This window comes from Dromaius novaehollandiae, chromosome 20 (genome assembly GCF_036370855.1).
Source record: "Dromaius novaehollandiae isolate bDroNov1 chromosome 20, bDroNov1.hap1, whole genome shotgun sequence".
NCBI classification, from domain to species: domain Eukaryota; kingdom Metazoa; phylum Chordata; class Aves; order Casuariiformes; family Dromaiidae; genus Dromaius; species Dromaius novaehollandiae.
Window position 1 is genome coordinate 11,507,159 of NC_088117.1, and position 25,077 is coordinate 11,532,235.

Genomic DNA, 25,077 nt, shown 5'->3' on the forward strand with positions numbered 1-25,077 from the left:
ATTAAAAAGCAATACGTCTTTCCGACAGCCCCGCGCGTGGTCTGGAATTGCAGATGCTGTTCCGGAGCGTGCCGCAGCCGTCGCCCCCGGGGCCGTCCCGCTTGCCCCCGCGCTTAGCGCCCGGCTTAGCCCGAGCCGGGGGACCCGGAGCGCCTGCGGGGACGGAGCCGGAGGCACCCAACGCCTGCGGATCGCAGCCTGCCTGGCCGCACCGCTGCCTCCTGCTCGGCGGTCCCGTCCCCCACAGTTAGACTCCACAGTCCTAAACTTAATTAAAGTTGCCAGCTTCTAATTAAACCACTTAATTAAGTGCCACGTTGTCAGTAGGTAAAGATGGAACGGACTTATTTATTTAACACAGTGACACGGGAGAAAAAAACCCACCTTAAAAGTGTGACCCCCCCGCCCCGGGCGGGCAGGACGCGAGCCCCTCGCCACCCCCAGCACCCGCTCCGAGGCCGGGCTCCTCGCGCCTCCCCGGAGCCGCCCCAGCTGGGGATCCGGGCGCTGGCCATTAACCCCGGGCGCAGCGGTGCCATCCTGACCCCGCCGAATCGATGGCCCAGCGGCAGCCGCCCCGCCGGGGTCAGGCCTTTGCCCTCCCGCGGGCCGCGGGCCGGAGCTGAGCCCTGCGCGGGTGCACGGTGTCCCCGCCGCAGGGACCGCGCAGGGCAGCGCGGCGGCTCGCCCGCTATTTTGTCTCCTTTCAATCTTCCTTTTCCAACTTCCCCGGCTGAACGCTCCCCGCTGAGGGCTGATGTCACCCCCGGTGACTCCCCGGCTGGCACTCCGCAGGTACGATTAATGGCAAAGTCTTGTCGATAAATCCATAAAGACCCCAAACGCCGTGATGAACGTGCAGAAGGAAAAGGCAATGGTTAATATCTTCAAAATAGGCCCCAGAGCCTTGGAGTGCGGGGAAAGGGGAAAGCAGCGGTGACCCTTGTTAATCTTTTTATTGGCTCAAGCAGCTATTGGCACCTTTTGCCGGCCAGAAATTTGCAAGTCTTTGGGGAGCAATGATTTCAGCGTGGGGGTCTCTTCGAGAGGGAAAAAAAAAATCCCTTTGCTCCTAAAACGGGACCATTCTTCCAAATGAAAATTGACATTTTGGTTTGAACTTCACGACCTGCAGTAATCACACTAATGGCCCTAGCTGGCTGCCGGGAGGGAGCTGGCTGCTCCGGCACTGACGGGCCCGTGCGGATCGCCGGAGACGGGCTGGGAGATGGGGCCGGGGGGGCTGCCAGCGCTGTGCTCTACCTGACCCAGGCGCGGCGGGTTGTTCCTCACCTGCTCCACGGACTTTCAGCCGCATCAGGTTTGACCAGGAGCGTTGGCAAAGACGGTGGGGAAGCAGTCACTGAGCGCGCTGCTCCGTCCGCCCGCGCCCCTGGGCCCCCCCCCGTCCACGCCAAGCTGCTGCGGCTAACGAGCGCGCGTAGGTCTGTCCCATTAACGGAGAGGACGCCAGGACAGGGCTCGCTCCGGGCGATTCCCGGTGTGCGCTCCCCGGACCAGCACAGCGGCTCTGGGACTGCTCTCGCTGTCCTGGGACGGTGGCAATGTGCCTCGAGCCCCGGCGTCCCCCGGGGCTGCCCAGCCACGCGCGGCGGCAGCTGGGAGGGCCGTGCTCTCCCGCACCTCGTCCTCCCGCCGCCGCAAGCTTAAAGGAAGGAGGAATTCTCTAGTCCAAAGAATTACTCTGTGCTATAATCTGTGAAACTGAGGGGTGAAGAAACACAATGCCAGAGTCAAGACCGTAAACTCGACTGCCCAAGCTCAAGCAGCCCTGCTCAGGCAGTGTCAACTGCCAGGCTGGAGCGGCTAAGTCGACAGTGCCCAGTGCTTAGCGCTGCCCTTCCCTAACGGGGCTGCAGAGCGCGTGGGAGGCCCTGTCTGCTCTCCGTCCATGTTTTCTGCTTGTAAGCCCCAGCTTAGTTTCCCCATGCTCCATATTTTCCTACATGCAAGCAGGGTGTCTAACACCTCCCTGGGCGAGGCTTCGTGAGTCTGGGCAGAAAAAGTGATGCTTGTCCTACCAAATAGAGAGGAAAGTGCTTGGGAGTCCAACAGCCCCCGGCGCTGCCTTTCCACGCCGATGCAGCCAAGAGAAGGGTTTCTCCATCCCCCTGTTCGCACAAGCCTCCCGCCCGTCCGAAGCATCCGTCCATCAGTCTGTTTAATACAAAGGGCTGATTGCCCCAGACAAGGACGTCGTTCCAAAATTCAGCCCTTGTTAAGAGAAGGGAGGTGTGAGAATATCCCCTACTCCCCCCTGAAAAACGCATCGCTGGCCAAGCCAGTGCCCCCTTTCCTTCCCGCCATCCCCACTGCTCTGTCACCTGGGCCACATCCTGCTTGGCGCCGGGCATCCTCCAGGCAGCCCAGTTCCCACGCTACGGAGCAGGGAAAGCCTTGCAGCACCACGGATTTAGCCTAGGTCCCTACAAGCCCGAGATGCTCCTGCAACAGAGGCATCCATGGTGCAATGCCAGTTAGAGAGAGTAAAGGCGCCCGATTCTCTCCATAGGTCCCTCCAGCTCAGGAAAGGAGGAATCGCCCTTGGTTTGGTAAAAACTCTTGGGCCGTTCAGTCGAACATCACCTGAGGAGGGCCCACCGCCATCAGCACCTGCAGCCGGTGCCAGAAATATGCCGTAGCCAACAGTGCTAGAGGGTCCTGTTATTTTATTTTTTAACTACCTCATTTAGTAGGTTAATATTCCGTGTTATTGTAGGCTGCTTTCCCCATGCATCTGCCACCCAAGCCCGTACAGATGTTTTAGGATTCTTTAATCCTGACAAAGGACTTAGCGTTAAGGAAAAATGGGTTACATAAAGATCTTTATCTCCTTAAGAAATAAAGCATGTTTTGGGCATATTGTGTACGAAACAAGACTAAAATAGAGGCAGAACATTCTGGGGCCACTTACCAGATGTCCAGGTTGAAGGACATGGTCGTTCCCCTCTGCCCAGGGCACGAAAGGTGACCCCAGTCTCTGTGCCTCTCCTGGCCCTGCCCTGCCGCAGTTTCCAGGCTGGTGCCCAGTATTTCATTCCTTAAAATTGACAGAGTTCCCCCGTTTTCGTGCCGCTGGTGATTGATCCAGCCTGTGTAAATTACAAAAAGGAGTCGCAATCCTCTGGGGGCTGATGCAGAATATCAAAAGAGCAGAGGCTCATGCTGCTTTAATTAAAACTTAGTTTAATTAAAAACCTTGAGTGCTTTATTAGACTCAGTAATTGATTTAATTTTCTTGCGGAATTCTATTACAAAACACTGGCAGCACGTCGGCTCCTGCATCCCGCTCCAGGACAACGCTGCTCCCCGACGGTACCTTTGCCCTCCCCGACGGGCACAAACCGGCCCCTGGCCAGCAAAGCCCACCAGCCTCCCGGGACGTGGGGCCTCGGGGAGGGTCTGACAGCTCTTCAGCAGCCTCTGAGCTCTCCCCATTTCAGGATTAACATGCTCCCTGTCTTTCTGCTATCTGCCAAAGTCGTCCCCCACTTTTGCTGCAAGCTGTGGCTCTGTAAAGAGTCTGAACTTGTTTCACTTGCAGTGGACAAGCTCCGGTGAAGGATGATGCCCAGAGGCATGAAGACCACGTGAAGGTGCCTCCCAAGCAGCGAGGACGGGGCGTCTGGCTCCGTGTTGGGGACCTCGTGTTGGGGGGACCATGTTGGCAGTCCCGTGTTGGAGCTCCGCATGGCAGAGCTGGGCCGGGGCAGCAGCTGCCTCTGAGTCCCAGTGCTCAAACACACGCAGACCTTTCAGCGGGGACATGAGAAACCCTCCTGGCTCTCCCTAGGGCCCTTCCTGCTTTTGCGTGCTTGGAGAACTGTGTTTTTGGAAATAGGCCATTTGCGTGGCGATGGCAGGAAGCTCTAATCCACGTCCTGAAGGATTCTGCGGCGGTTCCCAAAGGTGAGGGATGCCGATGCCTGGGCGTGCTGCCCGGGCAGGCTGGCACGCCAACTCGTCGCCTCGCTAAACTCCTTCTTCAGCTCTGTTCTCCACTTGCTGCTTTGAACTACAGTGTGTGTGGTAGGAACCAGGCACCGCGTTTCACCCAGCCCAGGCTGTATTTCTGCGGCAGAAAGGAGGGAGAGCCCTGTGAAGTGCCCCAGCACCACTTTCCCCAGCCATCCAGCAAGGGATGCTCCACAAAGATGCCTGGCGATAAAGCCTTTCTGGCCAGGACACAAGGAATCAAACTGTAAAATAAGAATAATAAAAAAACCAGCACACAACGATTGTCTGATCTATATTTATTTCATAACATCCAGAATTAATAGGATACAGGAGTTAAAGCAACCATGGCAACTGAATGCAGAAAGGGCTGTCCTTGTAAATAAATGAATTCATAAATAACTCACAAGTGCTGATATAAAAAGTCATGGGAATCTAATGCAATGCTAATGCAATTCAAGCCTTCCCTTTTTTACATGCAGCATTATAATATTAGGTGCGCCGTGCTTTGCTCTGTGCTACAAGTGTCAGTCTTAAGATAATAGAACTTGCTAATTGTTCCAGGAGCCCAGGCTGTGATTGATGAGGGCTTTTGGGTTTTGTCTCCTCCAGGTTGTTGTTGGAAAATGTTGCCCCGCCAAGTTACAGGTTGATTTGCAGGTAGCAATCGCGGGGAAGTTCGGGAGAGAGGAGCCCACGGCGCGTGCCGCGTGCCCCGGGCCGGCTGCGCAGTCCCCCCGCGCTGCCCCACGAAACCGGCTGAGCCAAGGCTGGGGTTCGGCAGCGGCGGGCTCCTCCTAGGCGTTTTTGGGGGTGATGATCAGGGCCACGTCATTTCTCAGTACTGACACTCACACGGGAACCTTTGAAAAACCCAGACACGTGGCTGAAAAAAACTGTGTCCATTCAGTGGACTTTTGCTTGTCAATGTTCCCCCCCAGCGCTGATTTTTGGAAGCGATGTTCTCAGGCGTTATCCCTGTGCTCCCTGCAGTGATAAAAATGATATCCCTTGTTGGCAGAGGTGCAACATTGTCCTGGGGAGCTGCATTTTCCCAGTCTGGAGGTGACTAGAAAAAGAGGGGTAGTGCCCAGATCTACAGCAAAGTCAGCTTTAACAGAGTGCAGTGGCTTTCCTCAGTTTGCACACAAACACTGCTGTTACATGTGGATATCTGGAGACATTTCGTCTTATAAATCCTCTGCTTTTTGGGGTTGATCATTTTTGTTGATAGGGCTTTTGCCGCTGAAATGATGCTGAAAAGCCACTTTGTCACCTGCGCTAGATTTTCTGAACGTGAAAAGCGCCAACGGCCGCAGCGCCGGGGACGTGCGGGTGCCGGGGGAGCCCGCCGAGGGTCCTTCCCCCCGCACCCCGTCCCACCTCCCCACCTCTGCTGCCTCAAAGGGACGAGGCCGGGAGGGGAGCGCGTCGGCGGGGCGTCTCTCGGCGGCATCCTTGGGCAGGAGCACCGCCTCGTGGGACGGTGCCGGAACGGCACAGCGCCCGCGGCACCTGCTTTGGAAGACGTAACGTGCTTTACCGGGGGTTCCAGGCTGGGCTTTACTCTCCTGTTTTTCCCTGATGGTTTTAAAAAAAACCAAAAAACCCTTACGGGGCTCTACCTCGCAATACCCTGGGTGGGGTCTGTGCGCCGCGGTGCAAAGCGCCGCAGGATTCGTGGTGCACTGAACCCCCTAGCGCTGGAGACGCTGCCATGGCAGCTAATCCCGGGACGTGCTGGCCTCAGGCGCCGACCCATGATCCCTCATGATACTCCAGAAATGTCGGCTAGCCCCGCTTCCCATCGCTCTCCGGAAAATGAGTGCTGGCTCCAAATCTGACGTTTTGCCAGTGCCCGGAGCAGGTGGCGTCGCTGACCCCCTCGCAGGCGGTTTGCCTGTAACCCGCAGAAGAAGAGGCCCTTGCCCTCGGGAGACCGAACGCTGCTGGGGGTGTTGGAGAGCCGAGATTTAGCAGGGCCAGAAGGAAAACTGTCTGGGGCAGAAGCTGGATATCGTGGTGTCGGTGTTTGTGTTTGTTCCTCACCATCTGTTTTCGCTCTAGGAAACTGTTGTGGGAATGATGGAGTGCGATCCAGGCTGCGTCTACCTCGCCGAAGAGCTGAATACGAGTCCTGCCGTCGCTCTGCACTCTGCACGGCTCCGGGACCGCTGCCAGCGCTCCGCGGCCGGCGGTGCCAGCTCTTCCTGGGCAGAGCCACGGCATCCTCCTGTCCCGCGTGGGGCTGCGCAGCTCCCTGCCCCAAGCCTGCCTGGTCTGAGCGTCGGCGTGGTGCCGGGCATCCTCCCGGGGTGTTAAAGCACCTCTGAAAATACAGGTGGGAGCACGGGAAATGCTAGAGACGAGGTGAGGCCCAGCTCTGCCCCTGTCCCAGGGAACAAGCTGCTCTTGCTGCAATGGTCCTGGAGCAGACAGACCCCTCCGGCACATCCACGCAGTGAGTTTGAGGGGACCGGCCAGCTACTGCCAAGACACTCTTTAGGACATGTTATTAAGGAATGGAAAACCAGAGGAATGAGATTCCCAGGGGGAAGGTGCTACTTTTCCCAGTTTAAAAGGCTCGGGCTTACGCCAGGCCTAACCTACAAGTGAACAGAGCGCAATAATGACACTTCTCCACCAGAGTTTTCTGCAACATAGGCAGTTCCCGACATCAGCTAGGCTGGAGCTCGCCAACATGATGCAGCAACAGGGTTTGGCAGGAGTCCTGTCGCTGGCGAAGCGCCAGGGCCTGTTTCCATTCGCTTTAGAGACAGTTTCGCTCCCACCATATGTGCGCAGCCGGCTCCAGCTCCAGCCCCCGAGGTCGGCAGGAATCGGTCCGTTCGCCCCAGCATCGCCCAAGTTACCCCCACCAGTTCTCAAGAGGCGAGTGAACGGCCAGGCGAGGGGGGCCGCGTGTTTCCCCTCATCACCTGGGGGGCTGAGCTGTGTCCCCACTGCAGAGCGACACATTTTTGACATTTGTCCCGGCAGTGAGACGGGCTCCAGGCATCACACAGCACGTGAGGCTGCAGCAGCGGCCGAGTTCCTCCTCTCCCCATTTCTTGGTCCCACCGGGATCCCGCCCGCGCTGCCCCGGTCTCTCTCCTCCCATCCCGCTCCGTGCAGCGGCGGGAGCCCCCGCGAGCAGCTGCGGGCGGAGGAAAGCAGGCTGCCCCGAGCCCGCCGGTGACTCCCACGGATCCGGCTGCTTTTCGTTCAGTGGAGGCTGGCGGCAGCACTGGGCAGATTGTTCATTATGCCAGAAAACGTGCTGATGTGTCACGTATACAGCAACCATTACCGTCTCACCATGCCTCATCCTAACCACATATCATTTATTACTTCAGAAACTGCAGACTGATCTAGTTTTATATTTCGCAAGTCACCTGTAAAGTACGTATCTCTAAAAGCATTACAGGAGCCAGGACTCCAGCAGGGAGAAGACAGTGTCCTCTCCGTGTGCGCTGCAGCCTTCCCAGCCGCGCTGGGTTTCCATGTGTGCCCAGCACCGCTGCTGCCCAGCTGGGCAGCGATGCCCTGGCAGCCTGCTGCGAGTAGCGTGTTCCTGCGGGGATGTGGGGATGCGGGTACATCGCTCCCTCAGTTTGCAGGGACCATAAACCCCCCAATAAGGACCCAGGCCGAGGCCCCCCCTCTGCATCCCACTGGCTTCCCAGGGAGGCAGGAGATCCGGAGAGCCCGGGGGTCTGAGCACTGCTCGAGGGGCTGCGCTCTGCTAGTCTGGTGCTGCGGAAGTGGGAATTAGTTCTTTTAGGGGGTTTTAACTAGTCTAATTTACTGCATTATATTATTTACCCCATGCAAATCTCTTTGCACTGATTAAAGCTGACATTTAAGCTAAGAGATGAGATTTGGAAAGAAGCAATAAGGAAAAATTATTCCATGGGCTTTTGCGTTTTAGATTTGCAGGGAGGATTGATTAAACTTAAAATTTAAGGCTCAGACTTGACCCTAAATCTCCTTAAAGGAAAAGGGGAAGAATTAATTCCTCAATTTGTTATATTTCAGCTTTATATACTATGGGTCAGCAAAACCCAATGGACTTTGCACAAGGTGCTGTTGGTTTTGAATGGTGTTTTGGATTCTACTGGTAGCCAGCAATGAATGCTAGTTTGAAAATACCACGTTAACACATTTATTATCTTTAAGACTTTTAGAATTATGGCTTAACAACTATATGGGCATTTTCGTTTCTTGTAAAACAGAAGTAGAAAGGCTAAAGACCTGACAAGGGTCTGATTTTCATAGATCTAGTGTTTCAGAGGGCCGAATACCTTACAGCTTCCTTCACACGAACCTGTAAATGAGAACCTCCCTGAACAGTCATCCATAAAACCTTGCTTACACTTGCAAAAATCAGATGTTTAACTCTCCACAAGTAATAGAACTGAAAGCTTTATTGAGACAGGGGTCAGACCCGTTTTAGTGTAAGTGCAGATCCATTCTGAGTGCAAAAGGGTTGAACTAAAGAACATCTGGATATTACAGCATTGTTACTCTGGCTCCAGCCTAAATGACCAAGGCCAAAGTGTGAATCAGGGCCAGAAAACAGGATTGGAAGTCAATTCCTAGCCTTGTGTTCAAAGCAAAAGGCCACATTCACAAAATCAGTAAAAAATATGGAGTGAACGCCTGCAGAGAACTATTTCACTTCTTAATTCATGCCATATTGAAATGAGATTGTGACTACATGGGTAAACATAAAAATCGAGCATCCAAACAAGGTCTCTCCATGAAAAGCATTTAAAGTCTCTAGTGGAAAAAAAATCCCCCTGCCCCTTCCAAAATGGGAATACAAAAAAAGTTTCCATTATAAAATGATTGCGACAACTTGGCTGTTACTTTTTTGCCCTCAGCCTAGAAAGCGTTTCTTGCATTCTTGTCTCAGCACACTACCTTAGCATCCCTTCATGTGCAGCACCACAGTAATTCATCATTACCCGGTCTCCAAATTATTCTAGTGTTGATTAAATTAGTAAATGCAATCACAATCTGAAGCAAGTTAATTGAGAGAATTTATTTGGCCCTGACAGTTTTATGCATGTTTGATTAAGTATTATAAGGTTTGTTTTTGATTTTGCATAATTTAACTTTAAATCCTGCACTGGGGGGGCCCATCAACTATTAATGACCAAAATAAACTCTTTTAAGATGCATATATTTATGATTTATTTCTAAATGCAATATCTTCCAGATTTTTTTTGTTCTGTTGCCAAAGTGACAAATATGTTTAAAGTAATATTTTGAGCCATTCGGTTTATGCTATAAATCTTCTGAAATGTATACAATTCATTAAAAGTTTTGAAAGAAGTACAAGTTAGCATTTATATTGCAACAAGTGACATATAAATGTGTATGTTTGTCTTCGAAGCGTGCCATAAAATATATCAGCACTAGCTGGCTGCTGTGACTAGTACTAATGGCCCGCTCTCTGGGCTGATGATAAGTTTCATCACAAATCTTCAATGCTGTCAGCACAAAACTGTTCAATCAACAGGAATATGAGTTGTGTCTTTAGTAAAATTAGCACAGGAAAGAAATACAACCGATCCAGTCCTGCCGGAGCGCGTGTGGGCGGGTTCCCGGCGGGTGAACTTACAAGTGTTTGTTTAGGATCTTATCTCTGTGAATGTCAAAGTTGCAATTCATGCCTGACCTGAGGACAGTATATTTACAAAGACACACATTCATTTAAGCAGCCAAGCGGCCAAAATATTTCAGGCAGAAAAGTGAATGCTACAGTCTTGGGGTTTTTTGTCATCCTGACCTAAGAGATTGAAATTGCCTGTCTTGACGCTGGCGTTGCTGCGTCACGCCTTGGCACTCACTCAGCTGGTTTGTGGGGTGCTCGGTGCAGCTGCCTGGGTTCTCCCGGAGGCTACGGCAGACCTTTCGCCCCGGAGAGGCACCAGGAGGCATCGGCACTGCCCCCTCCTTGGGGCACTTGCGTCCAGCAGCATCCCCATCACCTGTCACGCCGACGTGGGAAAGCCAAAGCGCCTTCCTAACTTTGCTGCTTGGGTGAAATTGCTGCCTCTGGTTCCCCGGCGGTAGCTCCGGTGCCGGTGGATGGATCCGCTCGCTTGCTGATCGCAGTCACTGAATAGAGGTTCCCTGTTTTGCGTTATTGGGAAAACACCTCAACTCCATACTGCCCCCCTCCCTCCTGACAGAAGGTACATGGGCAAAGCGGAAACGGCCGTTTCCTAGCCTTATTACCTTGGTTATAATTTTCCCTTGACGTCCGTCCCACACCTGCATCATGTTTGCGGGATAAAACCGCTGTGCAGGGCAGGCGCTGCGGGAAGCGAGCCGGGGGCAACCCGAGCGGCCCTGGTACGCCGGGGAGGTCCGGCCCGGCAGCTCGCGCCGCCTGTGCAGCGCGGCACGTCCCAGTGCTGGCAGGTGGCTGCAGTTGTTATTATTTCATGTTTTTTCCACTGTGGCAGTGCCTGGACGGCAAGTGGGGTGGGGTGGGGGGGCAATAAAGAAGTTTCGTATTCCTAATCAAAGCTAAGGGAAAGCAGCAGAAAGATGGTTTCTTTTCCCTTTCTATCACTTCTGATTTTTTTATTTTTGGATACTTTCTGGCCTCCTCAGAAGCCCAAGTCCCCTCCCTTTGTGATTTAAGGACTTTGCTTTTCTGAACACGCTTAAACCACGCCAGTGGCGCCCGACCCGGGGAGCAGGACAGTTCCCAGCCCTAACGGATCTTCAGAAGTCTTTGTCACACGCTTCCTTGAGGCAGTTTACTACCGATTTATCATCGCGAGCTGCCGCTTGGTGACAGGCTGCGGAGCACAGTGACCATCCAAGGCCAACCTGACCTGGCAAAGGGGCTTTTAAACTCGGATTGGGCTGATGGGAAACCTGGACACGCGCAGCCCCCTCGGCACTGCCCTCCTGCCCGCTCTACCCCTCAGGCCCCTGAAACTTCCAGGACACCCGGTCCCCGGGCCGCCACACGGGAGGCCGCGAGGGGAGCGGAGGCGCTCGGGACGACTGTGATGGCGGCCGGGCCGCACCGCCATGATGCCGCCCCCGCCGCCTCCGCGTCGCCTGGCAACGCGCCCCCCTCCCGCTTCCGCCCGCCGGGGGCGGCGCCGCGGAATGACGCCATCAGCGCGCGCCCCCACGGCCGCTCCCTAACCGCCGCCGCCGCCACCGGCCAGCCCCGGAGCGCCGCTGCCCGCCGCACATGCGCGCTGCGGCGCTCGCCCGCAGGCCCGGGCCTCCCAGCAGCCCGGGCCCGGCGCGCCCGGCCTCGGTGGCCGCCGCCCGGCGAGGGGCCATGGGCAGCAGGGTGAGTGCGGGGCGGCGGCCCCGGCGATGGGGCGGGGGCCGGGGGGAGGCGGGGGGGCGGGCGGGCGGCAGCTGCCGGTCACCCCTCAGCGAGTGGGGCCGGGGCCTGCGGGCTCGGGGCGGGCCCGGCTGTGCCCGGCGTCTCCGAGGCCTGTGGGCCCGGGCCCTGCGGGCTTGGTTGGTTCCGGTGTCCCCGGGGCCTGCGAGGCCTGGGGTGGGCCCGGGGCCTGCGGGCCTGGCCTGTCCCGGTGTCCTCAGCGCCTCCAGGGCCTGCGAGGCCTGGAGTGGGCCCGGGGCCTGCAGGCCCGGTCTGTCCCAGTGTCCCCAGCGCCCCTGAGGCCTGCGAGGCCTGGGGTGGGCCCAGGACCTGTGTGCCTGGTCTGTCCCAGTGTCCCCAGCGCCCCTGAGGCCTGCGAGGCCTGGGGTGGGCCCAGGACCTGCGGGCCCAGTTTCTCCCAGTGTCCCTGTCGGTCCAGACCCCGTGTGGCAGCGAGGCCTCCGGCATGGCTGGCCCACAGGGGAAGAGCCCTTTTTGCCAGCTGCAGTGGCTGCTCAGGGCGAGCTGTGCGAGCGCTCCCCGCTTGGGGCTCAGCCCCTTGCCGGCAGCCGTGGCTCCCATGGGGTACCTCTTTACCATCAGTTTCTGAATTCCTGCAGTTTTTGGAGGCGAGTTGCTGTGTTCCGCCCCTGTCGTAGCGGGTGGCAGCACACCGATAGCTGTGCAGTGATGTTACTGTCCACTGTGGCAGCTGGGCTCCCGGTCATCTTGATTGTGCTTCTAAGCTCAGTAGCGCGCCCCGGGAAGTCCTTGCTGACTTCCCTGCCCTCAGCTCCTTTCCTGAGTTAATGTAGTTTATTTTAGGATCTTGTAGGATGTAGGAGGAGTTTGAATTTCCCCTCCTTCCGGTACTCCCTGGTTTCATTTATCAGCACTAGCCTTTACTTGTCATTGCCCCTAACCTTGTTTGGGTCCCTCTGGAACACTTTGGTCCCGGTGGTTCTCACTGATAGTTGTGTCACCTGTAAATGTTGCAGTCTTTCTATCATTTCTCCTCCTTTGCTAATTACGAGTACACTGAGCAGCAGCAGGCCTTGCCTGGAGTGTGCTAGATATAAAGAGAAATGGCACTGTATTTGGGTAGTGTTCTCATTTCTAAAGAGAGCATGAAAACTCACCAAAAATGAGCAGTTACTCACCTTTTTAGCTTCTTGATGAGACCCACACTAGAGATGCATGTGATGCTCTGTATAACGGCAGCATGGCTGACACGGAGGTGTCTGTACTTCAGAGCTGAAATCCTGAGGACTACAGGGTGGTATCTAAAAAGGGCCCAATTCGGCTTTCCAGCCTCAGTAATGTGCTTCAAAAAAGAAAGGCCTAAAAGAAGATCCTCAGGAGCAGGTGTCCAACTCCGTTTCTAGGCATCGTGAGCCAATAGACAGATTTGAGGGCCTACCTTTAAGTATTCTGTTTTGAAAACATTGGCCGTGTGTGCTCTCTCCGTTGTATTTTGTATGCCTTGGATGAACAGTGACGGTTCTATGATTAAAGTACTGACATGAGTTCTTTATATGTAATTTTCCTTACCTCTCTTTGTATACAGCATTGAATACAAGCTAGCTGACTTTCTGGCATGTATCAGTAAGATATAATGCATATATTTTTGAGTGTTTGATTGTCTTTAAAAATCTTAATGGGATTAAAAATTCATGCTTGGGGAGGGGTCTTGTAAGCTTGAAGTGCTTAATGCATAAAATTAGCTAATTAAAACTTAACCTCTCATTTTATCTTTTAGATCAACTCATATCTAGAATGTTGTGAGTCTATGAAGCACCTTAGCCATCTCTTTCACTCTTCCTAGAAGGGCAGGTGTTACAGGAAAACTTCACACTTCTGTTATTACAAGAATTAAGCGGCATCCAGAAAAAGCATCGGATTAGCGACCTTCTGCTGAGTGGATGGCAGCGCCATTAAAAATGTAATATTTCAGATTTTTTTTCTTTTCAGTTCTCACAATGTCCCGCTGTTTGTGGCTGTTCCAGTACTGATATTTGAGCTTACCTGAAGAGCATAAACCCACCGCAGGCTGTTTGTTTGTATGATGGGCACACTAAAAGAGAACAAGATGCTGCTGTTTACAACAAACAAGTCTCATCAGCTGAGCTGTTTGAGCAGTTCTCCGATTCAGCTGTTAATGATTTTGTCAGAGAGAATTACACCTCCTCTTCTGCAAAAAGGCACGGGCGTAAAGCCAGTGTGTTGATTTTTTTGCCCCAGCAAACACAGCTTATGGGCAAAGCAGATATGCAGTGGGGTTTGTGCTCTGTTACTTAGGCATGAGCTTCTTGAGCGCTCTTCTAGCGATCCCACTGATCTCGATGTGACTGCATGGGGAATCAGGTTAAACAGGTATGCAAGAGTTTGCTGGAAGATTATTAGGTATCTCCATGCTCTGACGAAAGAGGTTGTACAGACTGGCTGTAGCATCAGAAATGAGAAATGCTGTAAGTGCAGAGTATGTGAATTTTAATTTAACTTGCTAATTTATTCCTCCAAAAATAACTCCGAGGAGAAACACTGGACAGTACATGCACAGCCTGTGGAAAGCATAGTCAATTGCATGCTTTAGACACAAAACTGCCTTGGTTTTATGTAGTGTGGGTTTAGTATCTAACCACTTTGTATGTCTTGCAGAATATATTCCTCTGAACTGCGTAATATTTCCTCTTTACAGACAGGAAATTATGGGAAAGAGGCATGTAAAGTTGTGAGGGGGCCTTTGCTAGCTGAGAACAGACCTCAGTTTCCTAAATTCCTTAGTTGTGAGTCTTCCACATTCCTTTTCGTTAGCTTCTGATTCATATAGAGCCAACAAATCACAGGCAAAATTTCTGTACTAAAGAAAAGGAATTGAAACCTGGGGCCATACAGAAGAGGTCAGAATGGTTATTTCCAGTTACAGAAATAAGTTGAGGCAGGTAGCAGTGAAGAGACTTATTCAGAGACGCAAATTGTATCAGAAAAGGTTTTTGATACCTGAATACAATTTCCTGTAGCCGTACAGTTTGCTCTGTAAATACTTTTGGTAGTAACAAAATAAAAATTACGGAAGTCACTTTTAAAATACACTATTTTTAATTTTAATAGTAATAGTATTTCTTGCTCAGCAAAGGAAAGATCTGCTCAGGTCTGAATGCCTGGGTGTGCGAGGAGGCTGGGGAAGTCCCTGTTGTTTTCTAACATTATCTGATGAATGTATTGTCATTTCATAATTCCCGGAATTTGGCACATTATAAGCCTGGGGTGAAGCAGAGAGCAGCTAACAGGCTACTGCTCATCACTGTCAGATCACAACAATGGGTGTATGGAAGGATGTTAAGATTATAAATCCTAAACACTCCAGAAGATCAAGATATTTCATTTATCTCTGTAGGTCACAAAGGGAGAAATAAAATGGTAGGTGCCTTTGAAACACTCCTTGCAATTGGATGCAATGACTGCGAGACTGCAAGAGTCATCTAAGCAAGGGGAGGTACATCCTGTAGTGTGTGAAAAACATTATTGCCTCATTGTTCTTGCAAAACCTTCCATTATTTTCAGTTTGTTTATTTGGTGAAGCTTTGCCAAGTTTTGAAATGAGCAGCAATCTAGAATCACCACTGTGTCTGGACTGTAGAATTCATTTGCAAAAGCACTTGGAGAGCTTCTTTTAAATAATGAAACCCAGTCAAATGCAAACACATACATTAATATCACTCCTTGCGTAGGCAAGGACTGTTGCAGGCCTGTCTCCTGTTTGATTGAGGGGGACCTCTGAATTAGCTGGGATAATTCCAAAGCAAAGTTCTTGTCTTTCTTCCATTAACAGTGTAAGGGTTAACAGGTTAGGACTAGCACTGAAATTGCATGCTAATAGGGCACTCTATAGATTCTGGTACAGTGATGATGGAAACACAATCGTATTTCTACATGTCTGCCTGGTAAATAGTATTTTTGTAAGGAGAGTTGAGTTTTGTGAAGCAGCTGTGAGTATCCACCGAGCTGGAGAGTATCCACCCTGCTTGTGTATCTTCCCACTGGGGCTACTTAAACATATTTTCCTTCTCCGCCTTCCTGCAGGTCTCTTCCTTCCTGGAAATTCAGCAGAGAGTTGGCGTTTCCAGGCTGTCGGATCTCTTCCGTCTTAATGGATGATATTTGATATGTGCCCTGTAAATCCTGCCCTGGGACTCCGTGACCGGTGGGGTGCCTGATGCCTGTAATCCCCATTCCCCGGCGGGTCCGTTCTTTTCACGGCCCCCACACGACCTGCCTGCATTCGGCCTGTGGCCCGGTAAGAACCACTCACTTGGTGCGCACCAAGTACAACAATTTTGACATCTATCTCAAATCCCGATGGATGTATGGATTCATTCGTTTCCTGCTGTACTTCAGCTGCAGCCTCTTTACCTCCATCCTCTGGGTGGCACTCTCTATCTTGTTTTGCCTTCAGTACCTTGGCATCCGGATCTTTCTGCGTTTCCAGTACAAACTCTCCATCATCCTCCTCTTACTGGGGCGAAGGCGCGTAGACTTCAGCCTCATGAATGAACTGCTCATCTATGGCATCCATGTGACCATGCTGCTAGTGGGGGGGCTGGGATGGTGTTTCATGGTATTTGTGGATATGTAAATAAAACAAGTGCATGTGGGCAGAGAAGGTGATTCTTCTATCCCCAAATGTGTGAATATCCTCTTTTCCTTTTTTATATAAATTAATTTATTTATCAGTGCTACTTTTTATTGATAAATTAATGTACATGTCTCTGGAATTTGTATCTTTTGAGGGTTGAGGTGCCATTCTGGTTATCAAAGTGCAACACTTGATTGGGTGTTTTGTTTTCTTTGCACAGTGAAACTTAATATAAATTTCATTTAGTCCATAGGAGCCTACCTTGCTGCTGCTCCTGTATTCCTGTGGGCATGAAAAAGGCAGTGATTTATCTGGAGGTTAGAACCCGGATAACTTTGCACCACCCTCTTAATCCATCTTCACCCTTTTTCTAAGAATGTTTCTTAATGTCTTAGGCATGTAGTATGTATCACACTTCCCAGTGCCATCCCTTCTCTGTGTAGTTTGCATTTTGCATATCCTCTACCAAGAATATGGGGCCAAATTCGACCACTTTTTTTTCCTAGATTTGTGCAAGACATGCATTCTACCCACTGTATCGTTTTGTTCGCTCTGACGTGACTCTATAGCTTTGAATGGCTTTGTCCCTTTCAGGCAGTTAGTGCTGAGTAATTGAGTCTCGCCCTAACAGAAAAAATCCATTGGAGTGGTAGGAGCCGAGTTCAGTGTCATGTGCTCTTGAAATTCCCAGTCATAGCAAATAAGTTACCTTTCCCCAGTGATTACGGGGACCCCATTGCAGCATTCTGTGATGTGTAGATCTTGGCATTTGGTTTTGACCCTTTGCTGAATTGATTTGTTCCTGTTTTTTCAGAGTTACTTCTGTCTTGCTGGACTATGATGAGACTATCTTACCTAGAAGAGCTTGAAAGCAGAGCAAAATCTGAAGTGAAAGTGTATTCTCTGTGATTGTGGAAAACACTAGCTCTCCTACCTTTCCAGTAATGAGAGTTAGGTCATCAGAGAGCTTTACTCACAGCTCAAGGAGAGGATTAAGCATTAAGCTTGGTTTTACTGGTCTTGATCTCAGACTGTTCCTCTGCAGTAAGTTAAGTAACTCTTTATTTGTGGAGTCTAGAACCTGTCCTAAAGCTTTCTTTGGTTCTCTCTTCTTTTTCTTTTGATGGAGTATTGTCCCTCTTCCCATGTTCTTTAAAGTACTGTGCACTGATAAAAATCAGTTGTTCAAAATGATCAGGACTCTTTTTGCCCTGAAATCACTGGTGTCTGTAATCACGGTGGAATAAGTGAGACTGGTAATACATGACTGTTCTGTTATGATCTGTTTGATCTGAGATATGAACGTGGTTGAGAAAAAAGCCAGTATGCACACAAAAAGCGATGCTTAATATTGCAGCTTGTGAGTACTGGGGTCTTTTGCTGACATACTTTGGTTTCTAGGCTTATGGATGTAAGATAAGGAAGCTTCTGTCTAAAGTCCTAAACTAAAGTAAAACAAGAAACTATGTCATTATCAGGCATTACAGATAGTGTGGACTGAACACACAGAACTCAATAATGGGCCATGGCAGTGTGATCTTTAGATTAGCCCTGTGAGAGCCAAAGGCTGTTTCTGCAGGAAAGAAGGAAGAAGGCTTCTGCAGGAAGCCTGTGTTGTCTGGAAGCTTCCTCGTGACTGCAGAGCTCCCTGGAATTGTTCCCCAGAGCCTTGTTCTGGGAGCGCTCTCTGGGCTGCCGCTTTACCTGCCAGCTGTCCTGCACTCAGCACCCTCGTGGGTCTCTTGTTGTATCAATAGCTTCTAGTTCTTATATGAGCTTCCAAAACAGAAGGGCAGCCCAAATTCAGGGTTCAGTGACCTGCAGGTCCAAGTTGCAGCTTACTCTGTGGACAGGGAGGACTTCGAGTAACTCCCAGCCCAGTGCTTTCCTCCTCCCCAGTACAGCTGCCAGCCTAGGGCCTTGGAGCTCTGGGTGTGCCAGCTGGGATCCCCGGGGTGGCCGTGCTGGAGAGCTTCAGCAGACAGCACGCGTGACACCTGGCTTGGGAACTGCCCTGGTGTGCAGGGAGAGGCCAGCTGGGACCCCGGCATGGCCCAGCTGCGAGCGGCTCTCCCTTGCCTCCCCCCGCTCCAAGGCTGTGTCTTCTTTGGAGTCACGGCCTGGAAACGGATTGCAGGTCAGATGGTAAGGCCTTGTTTCACCCTGGGCTGGCTCTATTTTGGCACTCCTTCGAATAATGAGCGAGAGGGTGACTGGTGGTGGTGTGGGTGCTGCTGTGCTCCCCGCTCTGGCATGCTTCAGCTGTTGGGTGTTACCCACAGCAGTCCCAGCCCTGCTCCTCCAGCAGCGTATCGCAGTGCTTTGCTGCTCAGGCTTTGTCAGTCCTCTGCATCCAGATTCAGCAGTGCATACCAAGAAAAAAATGTCCTCATCAAATCACAAAAAAACCTAGCGTTTGCCAAGTCAAAAGAAGCAGAGGGCTTGGGGAGAAGTTGCTTGGAAGACACTGGAAAGTGGTTTTGCTTTTTTTTTATAAATACTGCCAAATGTCTCCTGTCAGAATGCCCTGAGTCTTTTTACTTGAGTCTGAGTTCCACAGAAAGATGGACAACTCGAAGATTAAATAATTGAGGAGGAGGCCTTAGAGGCATTGTGAAGTTTAAAATGTTCTCATCCTTGGTCATTACTAGCACTTGGATCCTTAGCGGTGCTCAGGTGGTGTGAGCCTACCAGCGCAGCAGGGGAAACGAGGTCCCTTTGAAGTCATGCTGGCAAGGAAGGGGAATTAATTTCCAAATGATTTGTTTTATGATGTAATAATTTGAACGTTTGAGATCTACTGGCTAGAGCAGTGTTTGGCACCTTTATGGCACTTCTCAGAGCATTTTCCAGCTAGAGCTAATTAATCCTCACAGCATTCCCAGGAGATTGCAGGATAAGTAAAGTCTGCGTAATGATTCAGAATTTAAATTCAGTGTTTTCAAATTTAAGGGTTTTTTTTTTTTTTAAGATTTTAAGATCACTTTGCCAAAATATTTTTTCTCAAGGAGTTGCGATTTGAAAGGTTTCTTACAAGCTCAGGGGGAGCCAAGCCACAATGGAGGGAAGGAGGGAGAGACAGAATAAATGTTATATTAAATATGAGCTGAGAATAAGGTGTTTTTTTCCTTCCTGTATACATTTTCTTTAAATTAAAAAAACTGGCATTTTTGAGGACGGGGGAGCAAACTTGGTAGAACAGAACAAGTAAGAAAACAGGAACAGGAGCTGGACTTGCTGCTTTTCAAGACTCGAAAAAGTGGCTTATAATGTTGTTTGCCAGAAGTATTTTATATTAAGTAGGTACTTGCAGACTGTGCCCCACTGGGGAAGTTCATTTTCTTTAGGATTTGTTACTCTTTCCAAATGCGCCACTGCCTGAAGGGATAGATCAGGCTCCAAAATCTGCCTCGATTATCCTGTCTCGTTGTTTAGAATGGCCATAACTTTAAAATCTTTTGAAATTTTCATTTTTAGCACTCTGATTCCACTCTGGACCATGAGAGCAGCTAGTTTGTTCCTTTTTGTGGGGTTTTTTTCTCTTGCCATGTTTGAGCTTTACATGCCGCAGGTATACTTACTGGGTGAGTTAAAAATGGCCTTGAGAGTAATTAAAAATGTTAGAAATACCAGTTTGGGTGAGTGTGTCCGTCTGGGACCCACGCAGACTCTGGCCTGCCCCTTAGAGAGCCTCCCCAGTGGCTCCTGCAGCCTCCCGAGCTTTCCGGGCGTTTAAGCCGCGCAGGAGCTCCTGCTTTGTTGCATGGCCTTAAGAGCAGGGACAACTGTGTGAGCGGTGGCACAAACTGCTGTTCAGCCTGTGAATGTACAAACAAGACTGAAGCGTTCGGGTTTCAACGTGAAAACGGCTGGTGTTTTGGGTGCCTGTTAAATTCTGTATGAAACATGCCACTTGCATTAAACTTATTTTTTCTAACATGTGGATGGATTCATTGTTTATGAAGAAAAAGGAACAATTTTGTCTTATGTTGCTGGTATTGTTCTGATGTGATAGCCTGGATCCTCCTCTTCGTCCATTTGCACCGCTGCAAATAGTCACAGCGAGTGGGCGGCAGAGGAGAACCAGGTCCTCTGGTTGTGCTGCAGCACCGTCGCGGAGAGGTGGGTAAAACACTTCTTTTGGCCTCCTAGAAGAGTCACTCAGTAATGATTAACTGGGGGAGCTGGGAGCTCAACACAGATCCAGCCTCCTGGTCTTCTGTCCTGATTCGCAGGCTCTGTCACCTGTCATGTGCATCTGAGTGATCTGGAGGAATTGTTGCTTCATACTGTTGCATCAATTAATTAGTACAAGTGCTGTCTGTCCTCTCCTCCTCCTGTGGACCCGAGTTTACGGTGTAGCGCTATGCTGTTTCAGAACACAGTCGTGATGAATTGTTATTCCTATGGGGAATAAAGAGGAATATTCCTACTATGAGGGACTTTATAACTGCTATTGTTCTTATGTGAAAAGTACCACAATGATGTGCAGCAGCATAAAATCCTAAAAATAGATGCTGGGCAGGGTTTGTCCTGCTCTGCAGCAGTTGGCAAGGTCGGAGGCTTCAGCAAGCCAGCACAGAGGCGACCACTGCAGACCGAGCTGGACGTGGCTTCCCGGGGGAATATCTGTGGACGGAGCAGCCCGCGTGGAAGAGGTGCTCCTTGGCTTGCTATTATCCCCGCCTGGCAGCTGGGGCATCGCAGTGGAGGACTTGAAATGGGAAGAAGGTTTCCCACACAGAGAATGATTTGGGGAAGGATGGATGTATTCTCCTTTTTAATGTTACATAGGAAACAAACAGTAGGCAACGCTCAAAAATGTGACTCGTGCTATTGCACAATGGCAGATGGCAGTGTTGGTTGAGCACTATGCAGAATTGGACTCAGCAGTAGTAGAAGCCTTGGGAAAGAACTTTAAGAGTGCATTTTCTATTATTAATATTATTTTTAAGCATATCTCTTGAGCCTCTGCTGTCTCCTTGGGGAAGGAGGAACTTGCTTGCCCCGTTCCCAGAATGAACTTCTGTTTGCTTTCTACCCCGGGCACCTCGGGGTGCCGATGGAAGCGGCCCAGGCCGTGGAGGCAGAGGAGCGGTGCCCTCGGCCCGAGCGTGAGCGGTCCTCGGGGAAGCCCTCTGGGCTCCTTCCAAGCCGGGCACTGTGTGCTGCCCGATCCGAGCCCTCTCCCAGAGCACCCTCTCAAAACGGAGCGTTTTGCTTCTCTGCCTGTCCAGCTTTAGGATCAGGATTGCTATTTTTTGTGAAAGCCAGTTTAGTTCAGATTTTGGTGTAATTATATAGGTGAAATATGTAAAGGCACTGGAAAAAGACTGTAGAAGAGAGAGCAGCCCCTTACCAAAAGGGCTTTACCTGGCAAAAACCTCATCTTAATTCTTCCCCAGGTTCTCATGAAGCCACTGATTTTGTATGGATGCAAGGGGGTACCAGCAAAAATGAGACAAACTCAGTGGCGTGTGGGAGGGCAGGTCTTTGGGGGCTCTAAGCGGACACTGCTTAAATGAAAAAATGTATGTATGCGGGGGGAGCTGATGATTCTCCAGGGATCGCAGGAGACAGTTTCCTACCCGCTGCTGAAAGCAGCGCAGCGCCTTTACTTTGAGGAACAGCTTTGGCCGCTCGGGAGGCTCTAGCTCGCACGGATAGCGTGCTGTTCCAGCGAAGGCACCGCTGGAAAATATGAAGCCTTGTTATCTTTCAGCATTTTTATTTAGCCAAACAAAGTTTCCATAGCTCCTGGACAGCTCTGCTGCAGGAGGGGGGGAAAAGAAGTCTCTCATTTCTTCACCTGCCAACTTTCTACATCAGTTTTGTCTTCCTGCTTCAAAGCAGTTGTCATGCCCAGAAAACGTCAGTTCAAAGCAAAGTTTTGTCCGGTAATGAGCCAATGAAAATTGCGAAGCGTGAGATTTTTCTGCGCAGCTCTCGAAACCGTGCTGGGGGGAGAGCGGAGCCGGGCCGTGGGGGTCTGCTCTGAGCTCTGCGCTGGTGGCCTGAAATCGGGGCTGTGCGCGTGGTGCACGTTAAGCCTTGCCTTGTGCTGGTTTTCCATAGGAACGGTTTTAAGTTGACATAGGTAAAAGGGGCATCCCCTGCCTTGGTGAACTGCATTACAGCAGTATAAACTTGGCCTTTCAGTTCAGGTGGTGCTTATTGAGGATGGCTCACTGTTTCAGCAGAGCCATGCTCTCACGGTCACCAGCGCTGCTTTGGCCGTGGGCAATGGGCTGCGGAGGGAGCGCGCTTTGCGCCGCAGCCGGGGAGGCCCCGCGTGAGAGAGCGCACGGGAAAACCCTGCCGCGTCTCCGTGCAAGCAGGGGCTCCGCTCGGAGCGTCTGGGAGCGCGGGACAGCCTCCCTTGGAGGATGCTGGAACATCACATCGTCGCGTTGCTGTCGCTGGATGCGTTCCCGGAGATCCTGCCAGAAGAAGATTTAAAAAAAAAAAAAGAAAAAAAGCGCAAATGCAAAATATGGAGGAGAGAGGTGAGGGGGCGTTTGAGAAGAGACCTGGGATTGGTGTAGCAACTTGGTGTGTTGCTATTTTTCTCCCTCTGCTCCCAAAGCTTTTCTCCAGGGTTTTTTCTTTTCTCCTGCTGCACCTTTGGAAGAGACGGGCTGCTCCCTGAGGACGACCTTCGCGTGGCAGCCCTGCGTGCCAGGCCGTGCTGCCCTGGAGGAGGACGTGGAGAAAGGCCTTGGAGGGACGCGATGCCGGAGCTGGACGAGGGGAGTCGAGCGGCGGATGCTCGTGCAGTGCCTCCCTGTTCACCTTACCCCGTCCTGCTTTGCCAGCTTTCCCAAGCTGTAAGTTCACCTATGAGCGGGAAAAAAGACCGCATAACTTGCACAAGGGCTGCATAAACGCTGCACTTCTCTGAACGGATGCCTGGGCGGTCTCGGAGAGCCCCTTTCCCCGCTGACCTCCCCCCGGCACTGCGCCGGCGGCCGAGGCTGGGCTGGGGGAACGTGTGATGCTCTCCCAACTGGGGAAGGTGCGAGAGGCAGCTCCGGCCGCTCGCCTCCCGCCAGGGCTCCGCGTGCGACGGGACCGCGGCGCTGCAGCCTGACCTCGCAGGCACAAGGCTGTAGTAAATCAGAGGCTTACACATCCCAAAGCCAGCGTTCCCCTGCCTGGAAAATACCATATAAAACACCAAGAGACGAATACCAAAGTCCTTAGCTGGTTCTTACAAAAAAAAAAAAAAAAAAATCTCCCCTTGGCCCCAGCGAGAGTTTTGCCTGAGTAAGGACGTCGGGATTGTGCGTGCTAATTAAACGAACCACCCATGCCTTCAGCTGCTGCTCTCCACTGGGAATTCCCCTCTAAGTAACTTGCTCCCAGTGAGGAGAGGAGTTGCATGAAAAATTTCCCAGATGGTCAAGCCGTTAGAGAAAATCGCAATCTGTTTGTGGCTTTCTCAAACAAAAAAGAGCACAGGAGACGCTGCGGAATAAATTTGTTGCTGCAAACCATTTGCTCAGTAATGGGGAGAATTTAGATGGGCAAAGAGGTTTTTTTCCATGGGAGTTTTCTCTCCCTGCCTCTGAAAACGAGCCATGGGGCAGGTAGCTGGCACCGCCAGGGCTTGGGTCTCCGCTCCACCCGTCGGAGCCCGGCTTTGCTGCATCACTGGTGTTGCCTAGACACGTTTCACCCCAAATTTGACTTTCATGCAAAGCTCCGAGCCAAGAAAAATTCTTCCAAGGTTGGTTTTTTTTTCATTTAAACTTCAAATGAAAACTGTTTAATAGTTTCTTGGAATCGCGTTTGCTTGCAGTTATGGGCAATCTAGATGCTGTTACTTCCTTCTTTTCCATGCGATGCTGGCTGCAAACTGTCTCGAAGCAAACACGAAACCAGGGATTGTGCAATGCAGCGAGGCTGGGGCGCGCGCGGAGCAGCCTGCGCAGTTAAAACGCGCTGGGTTTTAGCAGTCTGAGGCTTTCTTAGCAGAGCAGATAGAAATTCTTTCTGAACATACGTGGATTTAACCAGCCCATGTCCTTATAATAGCGCAATCTTTACTGCTAAGAATTACATAAACGAATGCTCTCGGTTTTGACAGGTTCAGTTATGTGCCTCCAGGAGCAGTGCAACACGCTGAGCTTTAAGGACTTTAAGGGTCCAGCGTGAGTTACAGGGGGGCTTGCACAGCGTTTTCTTCTGCGCTAGACTTTCCTAATGAACCGAGCCGATCGTGCTGACATGCCAACAGCTTCCCCATTTACCGTTCACCGGAGCATCGGTTGTGACAAATAAACAGAAGAAGGCAGCATTTCACTGAAAGCATTTTGTGCACTGATTAAGACACCGCACAAAGAGAGCTCCTCTGGGTACGTGCGAAGGCTTGGTGGGAAAGTGGATATTGCTGCGCTAAGGAGGCTGCTATTCTAGGCTCAGCGGCGCTAGCCAGGTTCGAACCGCAGCCATGGCATTAAGCAATGTATTTCTGAAATTTGGCTGCCCAAAGCCAGTGGGATGCACTTTTCTTTGCGATAGTAGGGGGTTGGTTTCCACAGAGACTGTTTGAATTATGCCTATATTCACGCATTATGAACGCCTTCAGAAAGCGGCGGATGTGGTGCCTGGTTTTGACAAAACACAGGATAATTTTTATGATCAGCAACAACATGATAGCAATGTGCTACAATAAGGGCAAACAAATTTCATGCTTCAAAGACTGCAACTGCTTGCCAAGGGGTCAGGAAGGAGCTGATGGTTCATTTTCCCTTCTTTGGGAACGTGAGGCAGGCCTGGAAGAGCCATGGGATTTTTGGTGTCTTCCTCCGAAGCATCATGCATCAACGAAGAGCTGAAGCAAGAACCAAGGCCTGTAACCTGATTGTAGCTCCGGATGAATCTCCGGTTCTGCTGGAGTCAACGGCGAGCTCTCACCGCTCGCAGCGAGGTCAGGATTTCACCTTGTATTCCTCTCACACAAAACCGCCTCTTCTCAGCGAAATAAATAAAGCGTTTGAGAGCGATGCTCATAAGGTCAAGCTGCAATGTGCGTGCGTACAGAAGATGTACGTTGACTCATGTCAGCGTGTCGCACAAGAAATATGAGGCCAAA

General features: G+C 51.1%; 1 non-coding gene across 1 annotated transcript; it reads left to right on the top strand.

Annotated features, from left to right (window-relative positions):
• Nucleotides 1–11,085: 11,085 nt before the first annotated feature.
• Nucleotides 11,086–15,564, top strand: LOC112979926 (uncharacterized). The gene is made up of 3 exons (XR_010392401.1): nucleotides 11,086–11,308; nucleotides 13,104–13,286; nucleotides 15,428–15,564. It is a non-coding gene; the product is annotated as an uncharacterized LOC112979926 (transcript).
• The last annotated feature ends 9,513 nt before the right edge of the window (nucleotides 15,565–25,077 follow it).